Source organism: Zonotrichia albicollis, chromosome 1 (assembly GCF_047830755.1).
Source record: "Zonotrichia albicollis isolate bZonAlb1 chromosome 1, bZonAlb1.hap1, whole genome shotgun sequence".
NCBI classification, from domain to species: domain Eukaryota; kingdom Metazoa; phylum Chordata; class Aves; order Passeriformes; family Passerellidae; genus Zonotrichia; species Zonotrichia albicollis.
Genome location: NC_133819.1, coordinates 130,945,009 through 130,961,816, shown reverse-complemented (window position 1 = coordinate 130,961,816; position 16,808 = coordinate 130,945,009). Strand labels below are relative to the sequence as shown.

Genomic DNA, 16,808 nt, shown 5'->3' with positions numbered 1-16,808 from the left:
TGCTGAGTTCTGGTTATATATGCCTGGGAATAAGTCAGTACTCTGCTTTACAAAAACCTTTTTGGATACATAAGGTATCTGTTTGCCTTTTTCACAGCCATCCCATCAGTGTCATGATACGATCAACCACTGCCTTCACTCCTTCCTTGCTGCAGCCCTCTCAGAGCTATGGGTGGCCTTTTTGGAGTTGACACTCTTCTGAGGGCCAGACTGATGTGACACAGCTTTAGCTGACTGAACAGTAGGTTTCATATCTAACTTTTCACTGCATGAGACACCTCCCACAGGAGATAAATGTCAGACAAATTTTCTCAAGTAGTAAGACTGAACTTCCAGAAGCGCTTTTCTTTCTGTATCACTAACAAAGAAGCCTTATTAACTGTTTGCTTTTGACATCTAACCTCCAAATAGCTCCTGCTTTCATATATGCCTTGTATTCTGCCCAAAAAGATGCCACTTTATTTGCACTGCTTTAGGCACCAGTGGTATGCAGTGCTTTTAATATTCCATCCCTCTTTCATGATGACAAGACTTAAAAACTTTCCCAACTGTGCCACAGTAATAAATGAAAATCTTTAAGATTATCAGGCACAACACCTTGAGGAATGCCAATATTATTCTCCTTTGCACTCAGAAACTCCTCACCCACGCGTTCTTGTGCTGGCTCCTTATTCACTTTAATAAATGAATAACTAAGTTCTAAAGGTATTTGTCCAGTTCAAGACAAGAATCATTGTAAGTGATCAAATCAGCCTGGCTTCACAAATTAGTTTGACAGTTTAGCATCCATGTAAAAAAATTATGCCTGGGAAATCAACGAGAGATACCAGCTGAATTGGCCCTAATCATTTTATCTACATAATTTTTTACTTACCTTTAGGTCTTAATTATTCTTTCCTTCAAAAATTGTTCTAAGACTTGCTCATGATTGTAGAAAGACTGATAATTCTCTGCCAAGATAATCTCTGTGTTTCTAGTAAGCATGGGTATGGTGCTTACTGTTCTGCTGTCAGGTTGCAGCACTCCAAAATTTAAAAATCTTTATTTTATACATCAATCCTTCAAAATCCTTGGTGTGGATAAATTTGTTTCTCCTCTGAGTCTGTGCACACTAAATGCTGTTAGCTTCTTGACCACTTCACTTATGGTTATTCCTGTATGTCTACCTTTCTTCCAGCCAGCCACCCTTTATTTTCTGGTGTAGCCAGAGCAGGAAAGGAAATATTCCTTTGTTGTGTGAATTTACAACAGATACTGCAGATTCCCTCTGAAAAGATAAACAATGATCATACAGAGATAGCATTACATACAAAACTTCTGCCATTAACTTTTTCACTTATTAAAGCATTGTAATGTTTTACAATATTTAATCCTCTCTATGGATGAACTTTGAGAGAGAGCTGAGGAGTCCTGCCCATGTGAGGCTGAAGATGATACATTAAACTCTAAGGAAGCTACTGGCAAAATACCTAAGGGTAGGAGTTATATCAGAGAATAAAGGCAAACTGTAGTTAAAGCCTTAGGCTTAGGCAGAGGCTAAAAGACACATGATTTTACCCACAAGGGACAGCAGGAGCACCAGGAGGACAATTTAATTTCACCATGGGGTCTCTTATGAAAAGAGTGTGCTTTTGTGCTGGTCAAAATCAACATCAAAACTCCCTTTAGTTTTATCATCATCCTATGCTTGTAGACTGTTTTTTGCTTGCTTGGAGCTGAACAGAAGTACTTACAGATTCTTCTGCATGGGCATTAGTGCCTGTTGGGTGCCAAGGAAATGGATTGTCACAACTCACCTTGTCCAGGTAGTAATTGCTGCATAAGAGCTTTCTAAAAGCACACAGCAGACTAAATGCACCCAGTTCTCTACTTACAGATTGCTCTTACAGACAGTATTTAGGGAACTGGGCACAGACTGTTAGGGTGAGTGTTCTAGCTGAATTGGACTTTGTGTTGAAGAGGAGCATTCTTCTGTCTGACTAACAGCGAGGTAGCAGTGCTCCCCAACTGACTGTTCTCTAGCACTCTTGTGTGAAAGTTCTTCCTTTCCTCAAGCAGAACAGGTTTCATGTCAGACAAGCCAGCAGAACCCTGATAATTCATCTGCTGCTAATTTGGTGAAAAATCACATTATCTGGGGAGCTATTCAAAGGACAGATAAGGTTTTAAGTTTGTATCATAGCTTTATTAACCTTTGGCTGTGTAGTGTGTGTCCTGTGAAGTCTTGTGCATCCAGACCAGCTGGACATCCTTACTGGTGCATTTGGGAATAAAGCATTTTGCACAATGTTAAACCTTACTCAGAGGTTCCTAAGGGAGTTCATTAGTTACAGTGGCAGAATTCCAGGGGCTTGGCACCAGCACCCCAGCAGTGAGTATGCAGCTGTCCTCCTGAGAGCACTGCTGGCCTCAGCCAGTCACAAAAGGACAAGTGCTGTGTAAGGTCACAGATGCAGCTTTCCCAGCAGCTTGCTGCCTTTCTCTGCAGTATGCTCCACTGCACTCCTGGGTCCAATTTGCTTAGCTGATTGCTTAATGTACCATGCTCTATGGGGGGTTTGAGACACATAAAAAGAGACTGTGACAGGACCAAAGGCACTGCCATCGGTGACCTGTGGTAAGCAGCACACAGGCTGCAGGATGGCATTGAAACAGCCAGGGCTTACAGCCATTGTGCATCTGCTCCTCAGTCAGATGTGCTTCTGCAAGGCCTGAGACACTGAACAGCAGGTGGGACTCCTGAAGGCACCCAGACAGAGCTGGGTGCTCACAATGGCTGCTGGAGCTTCAGCCTGTCACACAGGACATGGCAGCTTTGGGAGGAGCTCACTGGCACAGCTCTGCCACATCTCCTTACAAAGAGACTCAGCTTATAGAAAGGCTTTCTGCAATAATGGGTAGCAAATGGAAACCAAGGATACTTTTGAAAAGCCTCCCTAAAACTTATTTCAGCTTCTATAAATGAGCAAATATTTTTGAATGTAAAAGTGGTATAAAGAGGCTAATTTTAATGTGAGGATGATCACATAGTTCCTGCTCATGGAATAGTAAGATCGCAAACTACACAGTGGAGATGTTCTAGCATGTCCTCATAAGACATGAATGAGGGCAGGGTACTTGTATCTCAGGACTTTTGCTGGTCGTCAGAGTGACCCCGAGATGTGTTAGAAAGACTCTTTTCCCAGCCTGGCAGTTGAAGAAGGAGTCAGAACTCTTCTATTCTAATTCTCAAGATTATTTATTGTTTCTTATCTATAAAATTCTTTCACTGGCCTGCCACGGTCTGTTCAGCAGGTCAGACAGAGGCACACTGGCTGCCCTCAGGGTGGTGTTATCTTTTTATACTAAAAACTATGTCTACATTATTTACCATAACTTCCCAATACCTATCACCTATGTTAGACAGTGAGTTTCTACCTTAAACCAATCCACAAATGCCAGCATCACCCAGAACATGGAGGCTAGGAAAAAGAAAGAAGAAGGACAGGGAATGCCCAAATTTCTCCATCATGGGACCCCGAGCCCCCATTCTAAAAACTTCAAAAATCTATTTTTCACCCTGTGACAAACTAACTATTATTCTACTTAAACTGTCTTGACTTGTAATTCTTCATATAAAGGTGGTAATTTGCTCCATGGGTCAAAATCAAAGTCACAGGTGTCTTGGGCCCTGTGCCAAGGTCTCTGAGCCCCCCTGGCAGGGTCTTGAGTCCTCCAGGGCAGCCAGAAGAATTTCCTGGGTTCCGACATTTGTAAAGCTGACCTTCTACAACCCTATAGTTGTAGCAGTGTCATGTAAATATATTACCTAGTATAAGAAGACACATTGTTTTGTGCAACTAAGCCACATACATAAATTACAAATGTACATGCAAATTTTAGGCTTCTGAAAAATTGTGAAAGCACATATTTATGAAAAAATAATCTGATGTCTGCTATTTAGTTACTGCTGTGGTTGTGATAGTAGAACCACTAAGGATCTGCCTTTGTTAGCATAGGATCAAGTTTCTGGTTTATACTTGTGAAAACAAATTATGTGCATAGCTTTAATCACAGTTTGTTATTTAAAACTATAAACTAAATTAAAGCTCAGGTCTACACACCAGGAAATGCTGAAGATACTTGGAAGAACTCTGGACCTGTGGCTCTGACAGGAATGCCTCTCCTATGCTTACAGTGTTTATTGGAAGGAATTTATCTGCACTCTGCAGCTGCCTGACTGATTCTCAGATGAGGAATTCTTTTCATCATGTTCACTTAGCAACAGAAAGGTCCACTTAGGTATACACACCCAACTATAAACATTTTATAGGGAGGTATTGAATACCCTACCAACTTGGCATCTAATCAAGATTTCCTGCCCAGAAACATAACACTGTAAAAACAGCAAAGTTTTAAGTTCAGAAAAATCTGTGGTTTATGCTGGTTTTCAAATTTACTGAAGCCTGTTAACAGCGCGCAGGAGTTGCAATTGAGGCAGCTTACATCTGGAGAAAAGTGCTTGTCTTGGCTGTGTTTTTGGCATAGCTTATATGGCTGTCACAGACAGAGAAGACAGAGAGCAGGCCCTTCACATGACATCTGAGAAGTCAACAAATGCATTGTTAGCCAAAAGCATTAAAGAGCTGCGTGCTAATTTCCAAAGGTAGTAGAACAAATTTCAGCCCACTAAAAGGAGCTTACTGCACTCAAGAATGACATAATTCAACCTTCAGCTTTCATGACTTGTTTATCACTTATGGTGGAGACAGAATGAAGCTGCCTTCTAATTTACATGGTAGCAGTATCCCAAAGCCCCAGCTGAAGGCTGCTCCCATCCCACTGGGCTATGAACATTGCTCAGTATCTGGCTGCCACCTCTGCATGTGTATGACTACTCAGAGTTATACAGAGTGATGTTCTGGTTCTTGCTAGCTACCCTGGTGGAAAGTGAGGTAGAATGAAATGTCTTCCTTTTATTAAAAAAATCAGAGGTCAAAACTGGTATTTATTTAAGAGTTGTCAGCTTTTAGTTGCAGTTATAATTTCTGTATACATTGACCTTATTTTGGTTCAGCCTGTCAGGTTACAAACCTGTTAGGTTTGTAACTTTATAAAAAAACCTGAATCCTGCCAAACCAGGAAAAAATTTGGAAAGAACACCCTTTATTTCATGGATGGATATGCAGTAGCAGGCTATGGCTCAGATCAGCCCGGGTCACCCTGTAATTTTGTGCCAATAAATTAGCCACCACATAGGCTGCAGGCTGTTTGGCAATGTGGCACCTCTTACCCCAGCAGGACTTGAATGTTCCCACAGGATTTTGAAAATGTGTTTAAGAATCAGAAGCCTGTTGTTCAAGGGGCAGGATCATTTGGACATGGGACAAACACAAAGCAGAAGTCAGCTCCTGCCCCAGGGGTACTACATATGGACAAGCCAAAGGTGAGAACAGAATTTGTCTGAAAGGAAACTGTGCTTGTATTTCTGTCAACTTCAATTAACAGAAGTGCAAGGTGAGGAGAGTCCTGCAGGTGGAAGTTCCTCACTGCTGCCAGTTCAGGCTTCTAGGCAAGGTGCAGCAATGCTTCACATTTGAGCTCAAATCATTTATTGATTCATTTGGTAAAACAGAAGAATAGTAGAAAAATAGAAAGAAATGCTTTATTTTACTAGAAATTATAACCTACAGTTCTCAGAAATGCACAGAGCCACCACTTAATGTGCCAGCATGCAGGAAAGGTTACAGCTGACCAGAAATTACATCCTGTGGGTCCAAGAGTCAGCACAAATTCAGTTCAAACTGATGGTTAAAGCCCTGCAGGCCTTCCTTCCAGTGAGCCTTGGCAGAAACATGAGCACTCTTGAAAATCAATGCAAACAGAAGCAAAGCAGGAAGACTCACTGTGCTTAGACAGCTGATCTGTGGGACCTCCTGGAGCAGCAGTTTCTTGTGGAAGCCTTGCAGTCTAGGTAATCTCAGGCTACAGTGGAAATGGTCTTCCCACCAGATGCTCCCAGAGGAATTTCTTCTGCTATTTAATAGGCAAGATGGAAACTCACAGGATATCTCTCTGCAGGCTGTTACTGATTTGTCATGAGAACTGCATGGTAGCATGATTTTATGAATTTGTGTGAAAGGAAACTGGTCAATTGACAGCATTTTCTGTTTTCTTCTAGATATAGGACCACCAAGAACTTCATTTCATCCCTGTGAAGCACATTTGGACTGCCTTTCCACAGTCAACTTAATCTGGTGGAATACAAGCAATATTCTCATATGTATCACAACTGGATATATAAAGGCAGACCTGCAGTGTACTAAACACTTGGGTTTCAGGGTTTGAAATTGTTTCTGTGTTCATGGGAAAAATCAACCCAAGGAGTCAAACCTACACAAGCAATGTTTCTGCCATCTGCTGTGCCTTCTCTCCACTCTATTGGCCCTTACAGACAACCCACTCCAGAGGTTTTCCTGAGCTCTACTCAGCATTTTGGATCTCTAGCTTCACACAAAACTGAGCATTCTTTTCTTCTTGTTCATCTATATAAGGCAATCTCCCCAAAACCACAGCTTAGTCACTTCCCAAATGTGTGAGATTTCCAGTGACAAAGAGCTGGTAATTTTCTTTGCCTCAGCATTCCCTCCTCACTGAAAGAAACCAGGGCAACCAGAGGTTGGGATTTCCCTGACCCTCCAGATAAGCCCCTTCCCTACTGAAGCTATAGCAATGATGTCTGATATTTATACATCTTGAGTGAACTCCAGAACTGTAGCAAAAATATATATTTAAAAAGCCCAAAAAAACAAACCTAACTCATCATTATCTGCATATAACAAAATGTAGAAGGGAAGGATTCTTCTGATATAAATTTTTTCACAAGTCCTCACAATTAATGGCTTGAGTCTCTCGGCAGTTTTTGCTGGAGACAGCAGAGCACGGCTGTGTGTAGGAAGGCAACATGCTGTCACCTACAAGCCGGGTATTTGTGCTCCGGAGAGCTGCCTGCTGTGCAGCCAGACGCAAGCTGTGTGCTGCGGATACAGATGCCGTGAGCCTGCGGGGCCGGAGGGCAGGAGTGCGGCCGGAGCCGAGCCCCCAGCAGAGGGTGGGCTCTGACCGCGCAGGAAAGAGCTGCGGAGAGGGAATCCCTGCTGCCCGACCTGCTGCCCGGGGGAGACAAGGGGGTGCCATGGCCCGCCTTTCTGAGGTTGTACTGCTGTCTGCTTGGGGGGGGGGGGGGGGGGTGTGTGTGAAATCTGGCTTCCCCGATAGAAGATGAACGTCCTTGTCCTCCTCCAAGTCACGGAGCTCTCAGCAGCAGAGCTCATTGCACACTGAAAAGACATGTTTGTGTGAATTAATCATCTCTTGTATTTTGGTGGCGCACTTTTTTTAACAGCAGAAATGCTGGGTTCTTAATGTCCACCTTAGGGTCAGAAACATCTGAGCTCTCGGAGACCATGAAACGACTGGTCCTGCTGATGCCCATGAAGAGCATGAGCCTGCCAAGGCCAGGAGGAACGTGGCATGGGGAGCTGTGGGAAGGCAGGACTGCGCTCTGGCTGCACCTGAGCTCCTCACGCTCAGACACCAAACAATACTGAGCTGCAGGACTCCCTGCCTTGGTCCCTTCAGTTTCACACAGGCTTGCTACAGCACTGATCCTTACGTGCCCAGGGCTCCCATCCCTGTGATACAGAGGGGACCAGGGACTGAACCCCATCCAGCCAAAGCCAGAAGTGTGAGGTTCAGACACCCTTTAATGCTGATGCACAAGGGCTGGAATGATGGCTGCACAGCCAACCTCTCTGTTTAGAGTGGTTTATTTGGCTTTGTGACCTTTATGTTAACTTCTGTGAATGTTTAACTGCCCAGGTTTCTAGAGACCAAATTGGAAAACAAATCCACAACATGACCTCATATCCACACCTGTATGGGTCATGGTACATGGGTGACACGGGTCACAGCTGAAACATCTACAGTATTACACCCACCTCTGCTTGAGCAGAGGGTGTGACAGTCCCTGAGCTGATGGCACTGAGCTGCCACTTTCTGTGAACCTTCACTAGGGATAGTTAAGCACACAACACCAAAGGGAGGCATTCAAGGCACCCAACCATACAGCAGCAGCCTGCAGCACCCAAAGGCAGCACTGGAAGGGAAAGTTGCCTTTATACATGGTGGTCCTATGCTAGAATTTAATATATCTTCAAGGAATTTAGCTGCCAAAGTCTAAAAATTTCCTACTGTGAAGAACATTCTCTACGTCTTTTAACATTTTAATAGTTTGGGCTAAAGTTACATTCCTTTGGCTCCTTACCAAATTCATGCCTCAAAGTAGGGACTCACTCAAGTTTGCACAAATTTGTGGTGTTTGATGTACAAAATGACTGTACGTGATTTTAACATGGGCAAGAAGTGTTTCACTCCTAATTGGTTCTGGTCCTGGCACAACTATTTTTTCAAGCTGAAAATTTCAAGCTGAAATTCAGCCAGAGGCAGGCAAATGGTAGGAGAGATTTCAAAGCAATGCAGTTTGGCAGGGAAATGGGGTGGAGCAGCCCTCTCTACATGGTACCTGTGAGCTCTGAGGAGGCTCAGGAGGACCTTCATGCTCTAGAACTCCTTGAAGGGAGGTTATAGCCTGTCGAGATCTTTAGCTTGTCAGAGAGATCCTGAGAAGAGTTCGAAAGTCTCTTTTCCCAGACCGGCACTTGAAGAAGGAGTCAGAGCTCTTCATTTCTCAGTCTCAAGGTTGTTTATTGTATCTTATCTATAAAATTCTTTTTCCTGTCCTGTGGAGATCTGCTCAGCAAGGCAGTCCAGGCACTCTGCCTGCTCCCGGGGCGGTGTTATGTTTGTATACTAAAAACTACGTGTACAATGTTTACAATTACTTTCCAATACCTATCACCTATGTTAGACAGTGAGCTTCTACTCTAAACTAATCTGTAAGTGCCAATACCACAGCAGGAGATGGGGGCCAAGAAGAAGAAGGAGAAAGGCTGGACACGCCCAGATCCCCCATCTTGCCTCCCGAACCCGCATTCCAGAAACCCCAAAATCTACTTTTTCATACCGTGATAAATTCACTATTATTCTGCCTAAACTGTTGTGCTTGTTTCATCTAAGGCTGGTAATTTCCACCATGGGTCATAATCAAAACCACAGGCGTTTTGGGCTCTGTGCCAGGGTCTCTGAAACCCCTGGCAGGGGTCTTGGCTGCTCAGGACAGCCAGAGGGAAGTGCTGGGTCCTGACAATAGCCAGATGGAGACTGGCCTATTCTCCCAGGCCAGCAACACGACAAGAGAACATCACCTGAAGCTGCCAGGGGAGGTTCAGGTTGGATATTAGGAGGAAAGAAGGGGGATCAGGCAATGAAATGGGCTGCCCAGGGAGGTGGTGGGGTCACTGTCCCTGGAGGTGTTTAAGGACAGACTGGACATGGTACTCAGAGCATGGTCTAGTTGACATGGTGGTGGTTTGCTCATAGGTTGTACTCAATGATCTCAGAGGCCTTTTCCAGTCTAATTGACCATGTGATCTTGTGAAATAACACCAGAATGCATCTGGCACTTACAGAGCCAACAGAGAGCGAGAAAGTCCTTTATTCCCATCAGACATAGATCTGCCTTTCTGGTTTTTAAAATTACCTCCCACCCCTTTTTTTTTCCCTTACTAAATTTTCCGGTAAGATGTCCATTTCTATGTCAAGTAAAAGCTGCCTTGCCCTGCCCGCCTCAGGCGCGCTGCTCACGGAGGGATGCGGGCGGCCCGCAACCCGGCCCTTGCTCACGAGGGCCTCTGGCGCCCCGATCCTGCGGGTTTCGTCCCTCCGTCGTTCCCAGCCCCGCTCCCGCTGCCCGCGGAGCCCTCGCTGTCCCTGGCCGCAGCCCCGGCCCGCAGCCCCTCACAGCCCCGCTCCGCCCGCAGGGGCCATTTCGCCGCTCCCGCCGCCGCGAGATGGCGGCATTGCGCCGCCGGCGGGCCCGGCGCGGCCATGGCGGCGAGCACGGGCCGCGCTGCGCTTCACGCAGGGATCCCGGAGCTGAGCCTTGGGAAGGAGAAGGAAATGGCTGCGCCTCGGTGCCCGGGAGCTGCTGAGCGCCCAGCCGGGACCGGGTCAGCCACCCCGGACCGTCCTCTTCCACAGCTGGTTCACTAAAAACAAGTGATACCACATAATCTTCTTGCCTCATGAAAATAGTATGACTTGACCAAGTGTCTCCTTTTCTGTAATAACCCAAATACATAATTTTTTAAAAAATAAAAAAATTGAGTTGGTTTCAGCCTATAAACCTACATTCTCTCTTTCTCATTCTCTCTTTCTCATTCTCTCTTTCTCATTCTCTCTTTCTCTCTCTTAACAACACAGTTCCTTAATCTCACCGGCTTTTCTCTGCCTAATAGGCATTACTCTGATATGCTTGCATTTGCTGCTCTGTGCATGATTTACTTTCCCATAATTGTGGTTTTTGACTCATAGCTTGAGCCTGCAGGTGCTGAATCTCCCGTAAATGGCACCGAGTGGCATCTTTGCTGCTGACAGCAGTTCAGGAGTCACATAAACCCGTGGCTGGACACAGGATTAAAGCCAGAACAAAAGAGGCATTGAGCAGTGTGACGCAAGGGTTACTCTCCTTTGGAAAATCTGAAGGGCAGGTACCATCAGCTCCAGGACTGAGCTAGTGCCAACTGGCCACGGATTTTATGTACCTCTGCTGTGGTTTGGCTGAGTCAAAATTCAAGCTTTGTCAGTCGAAAGCAATTCTTTTTGTGAGGTGGGAGAAGCAATGGCCGGAGTCTTGTGAATGTCTGGGATAGAGGTTGCCAACATGTAGCTAAATTTGAGAGTATTTCTGCCTTTCTGAAAAGTGCAGCTGTTTGCAAATGCTGTAGAAAGTTTCAGCTTTTGGAATAGTGGGTAGAAGAAGGTTTTGGACAATTCATTACAGTCTACAGGGGCACTTTGCCAAAAGAACACTTTAAAATGCAGCCTAGTAGCTGATAATCCATCTAATTTAAAAATTTCTGAGAGCAATGAAGCATCCTCATTTTTCATACAGGACTAGTGCCAAACTCAGCTTTTGTAGACTCATTATTTACTTTTATATTGCCATCAGAAGAGAGAGAGATGTGGTGATGGAGTAAATCCTGTTACAGCCAGTCCATCAATTCTCAGCTGGCTGAATCATTCTGTCTTCTGTGCAGCTGTAAGATTTCTTTGGAAGTTGATCCTTCAAAGTGTGCAAAAATAATTTTATTCCTTCATTCAGAACTGAGACGAGAGAGCAGCAGATGATGAAGGCTACAGGATCATCTATGCAGAGGGCATGATTTTAGGATGAAAGCCTCTTGCAAACACAACTCCTCTGTAAAACAGGCTTGTGAACACTTAGACAACTATTTACTGGATCAACACATAGCTGCATGTCTTCTTTTATCAGAGATTGGTTTCTTCCATAATTTTAGAGAAAGAACTGCCATAATAATTATCATTAGTTTGATTTCTGTTGGGTTTTTTTACATAGAAAGTATTTAAGGAAAACAGTTCCAGCTGTGGGTTATAATGCACCTGCCCACAAAGTATGTATAGAGGTGAAGGCTGACAACTCTGAAGGAAATTGTGTGTATGCTGCTGGGAACAAAAACCTCAGAATGGTGCATTTCCAAAATAGGATTGTCTGAAAGTATCAGTATGGTACTGCACACCATATTACCCTATATTACTAATCAAATAGATGTATGTGGTTTTGATTAGAAAGAATAGTTACATATAAAGTTGCACAAATTTAAATTAGGAGTAGCCAGTTCAATTCTGTTTAGCAGGAGAATGTGGGAGAGTGACAGAGCCTACTGCTTCAGGATGAGCAGACAGAAGAGGCTTAGTGTTGGCAATCATTTGTGTGTCCATTCGGCCAAAAAGGTAGCTCTTGACTGTGGAGGCTGGTAATTGATGCCAGAAGGAGCTGTTACAAAGGTCCAGTGTCCCATCCTATAAGTGATGCCGTACACTAAGGGCTGGAATATGGTGATGAAATATGACTTGTATTTGGAACCCTGCTCCTAACCCACTGATGTCCAAAGTGCTTGGAGGAGATACAATTGTTTGTGCATCTGGTAGGATCTGTAAGTAACATGTTTTCAAGTGACAGACTGGAACAGGGCGAAGAGCTCCAGAACACTTGGCAAGGATAAAGGGAAGCAGTGACTCTAGAAGGAGGTGGGGGCTTTCTTCTGCTTCTTCCTCCTTTCCATTCCTCTGCATCAATTGCAGGTTATTGCTTACTTGCCTTTAGAGCAGATCTCCAGCATCACCAGCTGCTCTTCAATTGAGCTCTTTTTTTTGGAAGAGAGGATGGTTGGCTCAAAGCTGTTGCAGTGCTGAAAGTGCATCCATCACACAAGCACAGATGGCTCCTATGGCCATGGCAATGTTGCCAGGTGGGAAAGAGAGCATCAGCTAAAGCAAAGGACGTCTCTAGAGATGGACAAGGCCACCCTTCTCTCTCACAGGGAGGAGAACAATGCATAAACATCTTGTCTCCTGCACCTACAAAGCAGGAAATTAGAAATTTTGCCCTATAGGCCACCGAGCTATTCCCTTAGTTTTTTTCTGGCAGGCATTACGTGTAGGTGTGAGCATGAATTTCCTATAGGATGTATTTTCTGGCAGTTGTTCCCTGGTACTTAGAGAGGGGAAAGACAGTTCATTTACAAGTGCTTTCAAATAATCTGGTGAGGAGTCCAGCTATATGTATGCAATAGCTATAATGGTAGTTGCATGCTTAAATCACACAGGTCTTTATAAAGGAAACGATACATTATCCCCGTTTTAGGTGGATCAGATGTGTTTGTACTCCTCAACAAAACATGCCCAGGCTTGCTGTTGAGCACAGAGACTGGCATGGAGCAGGCTGTGTTCCCTGAGTTTCCCTCCAAAGTGGAGGGGCTGGCCCTCTTCACATCTGCCAGGGATGGCCTTGGGTTGTGCTGGCTCTTGAGTTGTGTGGGGAATTGCCTGGGACACTGCCAGCTGGCTTCAGCAAAACTGATGCCAAGGATTATGTCAACAGTTTATACAGGATTGAATTCCAATGCCCTGGAACATCCCCCTGGCGGGGTTTAATTTATACAATAGACCTAGCCAGAGAAAAATGAAGTGCTTTTCCCAAGGTCACACAGAATGTTTTGAGGCTTAATCTTAGGAGATCCCTTGAAAGATACAGTTCTCTGGTCCATGGTACACCAAATATGTCACAGATCTTGTTGTGTGCCTAGGCTTTAGCATGAGAGGTGCTGTGGCACAGAAAGACGTTTTTCCTATTGTTTCCTGAGTCTTTTCCCAACTTGGAAACATAGAGCAAACAAAATAAACTCTTGGGATTGAAAGCAGCAGAATTACACCAGGGCTAAATTTGGTTGTTATATCTTTTAGGAAAAGGGATTTGCTGAACTCTCCTGAGGCAGTATATACCTTTGTCTTTAATACCTAAGGTCCAATGCTTAAAACCAGGCCTATAACACATGATTTGAATGATACTATTATTTGGCAGAATGATAATATTTGTCTTCTCATATTTAGCCTGAGTTAATTTAAAATTATACATAATGCCATTTCTCATTCCTATCCCAATAAACCAAGACTATCTGTTCCTATTATGACATAAAACTCTTGGGTATCTGTATTAGTAGTAACTTTCAGTGAAAGCCAGAGTGCTTGAAATTGGATTTTGGTGAAATATAGGTGCTTTACCTCCAGAAAACAATCCAAAAGGCATTCTGTTCAGCACAGCCTAACTCTATTAGCTCCTGGTGCTAATAACACAAAGGCTGTAGGTTTGATCTCTGTATGGGCCATTCACTTATGATTAGGACTTGATGATTTTTTGGGTCCCTTCCTACTCAGTATATTTTGTGATTCTGTAAAGTACCTGTATTCCCTAAACATGCAGGAAATGAAGGGATTGCACTGGGAAAGTAGGCACACATAAACTCCCCCAGCATCTAGACTTTTAGCATGAAGAAACCTAAAGTCCACCATTCTACAGCCTGGTTTTGCCCCTACACTCATCTCTGAGATCACCACAAAGCACTGTTGCTGCCATCATTAGGATGTGGCCCTTATTGGTGGCACTTCTGCTTGCCACTCAAGCATAGTGGCTGGCATTCTTGGTTAGTGTTGGGAAGCACCTGGATGCAATACTTATCCATCCTGAAGGCATTCAAACCCATGGTTTTCATCACAATTTGTATTCTCCAACCACCAGCATTGGGGCTGGCAAAAGCAGAGCTGGGCCCAGACAGGAAGGCAGATCTGGAGCAGGAAGAGAGAGCCTGAGGTTATATAGAAGTGGGCAGAGGAAAGCCTGAATTGTGATCGTGCTGAAGAGGGGGAACTGAGAGGTGGCCTTCAACTTTGTGGACAAGTGCTCACCAAGTCACTAAATTATCATGTAATGGAGTGCCAGTCACTTCTCCTTTGGTTTCCTTTTGGGAAAAAGTAGTGCTCAGCTCAGCCAGGCATCTCTTTAGGGAGAAGACTGTGAACTTCAAGAAGGGCAAAGAAGTGCAGGAAAGAGGAGAGGATCAGGATCTCAGGCTGTGCCTTGCAATCTTAGCTCAGTGCATGGGACCACTGCATCACCCCCGTTACAGGAACGGGAGCCTGGCCTTCTAGTTGTGTCCTGGTCTTTTCTGTGAGCTGCTGGGGTAATTTTTGTTGCATTTCCACACCACCTCACAAGGAGGATGCTGCTTTCCAAATAACACATAGTGGTGGTTCAGCTGAGATCTTCAGCTTACGACTGATCCCCTGGGGAGCAGAAACCCCCTGTCTGACATTGCCCCATTGGGAAGCTGATGACTGTCTTTCCTGACGTGGGTCAGAGGTCTGTTACAGACATCTTTTATGAAAAATCCTTTCCTTAGGATTTTTCCTCCTGAGAAGTTGAGAGGCCTCAGGAACAAAATGTAAACATTGATTATCTGCTGCTGTGGAATTCAATAGGTGGATCTTTGATTGGCCCATGTTGGATGTCTGTAATTAATGGTCAATCACAGCCCAGCTGGCTTGGACAGAGAGCCGAGCCACAAACCTTTGTTATCATTCTTTCCTATTCTATTCTTATCTAGCCTTCTGATGAAATCCTTTCTTCTATTCTTTTAGTATAGTTTTAATGTAATATATATAATAATATATTAAATCAAGCCTTCTGAAACATGAAGTCAGATCCTCATCTCTTCCCTCATCCAAGAACCCCTGTGAACACCATCACAGAGGTCTAGAGCTATTATAATTTAATTTGAATTAAAGGTGTAGGCTTAGTGTAATTGCTGGAAAAAATAATTGATGTCTTGACACATTGTATTGTTTTATGGCTTTATTTGGCCTTCCCCTTTCTCACACAGGCATGGACACGCTTCTACAAATGCCCAGATCCTGGACCTCAGCAAGCCTCAGTACTTTACTTAACTTTAGAGCAGTTAAAAACACACGATACCATCTCCCTGTGGATCCTCCAGAAAAATTTGACTGAAATTTTTTGGTTATGACTTGTGCCTTTGTATGTGTTGGAAAAAGTCCATGCATGGTCTACTCTGATTTAAGTAAAAGGGAGGCTCCAAGAGAAATGACAGATAACATCATCTTCTTGAGTACTTCTGTCAGGTGTTATTCCCCGTTCAGGTTTATGGATGTGTATATGTGTTTGGTGCTGCTGCAGGTTGGTTGATTTTTTATCCTTGTTGTGGTGTATGTCTTTTTAATTGGCTGTTAAAATGCACGCGAGATTAGATTAGGCCAATAATTACTGGAGGATAATTTGCTGAGCTTAAAGTAAATTAATAATCATATGATAGTGGTTCTACTGGCAAGAAGGACTTCTCTTTTTTGTCTGTGTCATCAATGCAGTCAGCCCACTGGATTTCTATTTTTCAGCTGTAGGGGTGTTACTGCAAAGTCAGGACACTTGGTCTGGTGTATTCATTTAGGTTTTCAAACTACAACTGAGCATAAAATAAAATGTTGGTAGAACAAATGAAAAATGGCAATTATTTTCTTCTGCACAGAAACACTCTCTCTGAAGAACTCTTTGCATTCAGAAATTCAGTTTCATGGGTTTTACTTGAAGAAATGATCTTTCATAGATCTCAGTCTGTTTCTTGTGGCTAGTTTTGTGCTTGAGAAATCATTGCATGAATCCGTCAGGCACACAGTGCCACAGATAAAAAAAAATTGGTCTGGAGTGAGCTAAGACACAATCATCTTACACTATGAAGAAGGAGAATAATCATTAATTTCCCACAGTTTCGGATTTGAGTCCTTAGTCCATGCACATCAGTTGAACCCAAATAATCCCTTGGCCCAGCCACACAGACTATCTTCCACTTCTTCCAAGCTTTAAGAATATCACTGGCAGCAGCAGCCAGATCCAGTTTGCTTCACTTGCCTGTACAAACACAAAAAAGTGCTTGTGGTGGATCCCAGTGTGCAGTTTGAGCTCCTTGCTATTTCCCAGCCCAATCCCACTCCAATATCCAGGTAGGATCTTGGTAAGCAGCTGCCTCTAAATCTGCTCTGCACCTGTAAAGGTTCAGATTCCCCCTGCTTTTTGCCTTGGTATGAATGAAATTGCCCAGCCATTAAAAGCAAAACTCTTGTGAGTAACCATTGCCTATGGTATCTGAAGATAGAGAACAAGTCTACAGTGCAACTACAGCTAATCCTGCTGCAGAGAAGATGAGGCTTCTGGCAACTCTTTGTTTTGTGGTCGAATTCTGTCTAGGGAAAAAAACCCACTGTTCTATGGTTACCATAAT

The 16,808-nt window shown here is 43.9% G+C and overlaps 1 long non-coding RNA gene across 2 annotated transcripts in view; it reads left to right on the top strand.

Annotated features, from left to right (window-relative positions):
* The window catches only part of LOC141731142 (uncharacterized), a 45,067-nt gene extending 35,813 nt beyond the window's left edge, over positions 1 to 9,254 (top strand). The window contains exons 4-5 of one of the 2 annotated variants that reach the window (XR_012583070.1): positions 98 to 241; positions 6,161 to 9,254. This is a non-coding gene — a long non-coding RNA (uncharacterized LOC141731142). The remainder of the gene's footprint in view (positions 1 to 97; positions 242 to 6,160) is intronic. The other variant, XR_012583071.1, reaches the window with a different exon arrangement.
* The last annotated feature ends 7,554 nt before the right edge of the window (positions 9,255 to 16,808 follow it).